Source organism: Diachasma alloeum, unplaced genomic scaffold (genome assembly GCF_001412515.2).
Source record: "Diachasma alloeum isolate Michigan unplaced genomic scaffold, Dall2.0 Dall_scaffold_00888, whole genome shotgun sequence".
In the NCBI taxonomy this organism is placed as follows: domain Eukaryota; kingdom Metazoa; phylum Arthropoda; class Insecta; order Hymenoptera; family Braconidae; genus Diachasma; species Diachasma alloeum.
The window spans coordinates 15,100-15,493 of NW_021681009.1; positions in this window are offsets into that span (position 1 = coordinate 15,100).

The following is a 394-nucleotide window of genomic DNA, read 5'->3' on the forward strand; positions in this document are numbered from 1 at the left end:
ATTTTTGAATGAGAAGAACTTGTCCGGAGTTACTGCACGCTTTGAAAATTCATTCCTCCTCTCATAATAAAGATTAAGCAATCAAACCGCTGTAATTTATTGAGAATATAATTCTCCGTCGATAGATATTGCTTTCATTCTTTCATCGTAATTAGGGGGGGGAGAAATGAATTTCCCTATCGGAGGAGCCCCTTCGGTTAGTCCGCACTTNAATAGGGGTAAAGTGCCCTAAACATTTTTTGTGTAGAATTTTGATCTCTACAACTTTGTGGGTTACGTTTTTGGACGCACAGCGCGATATTCACGAGTTATTTCGAAAAAACTGTTTTCAGGGGTAGTTTTTTGGCTTTTTCAACCCCCGCACAAACTTGGGGAACCTTAAATATCCGCCATT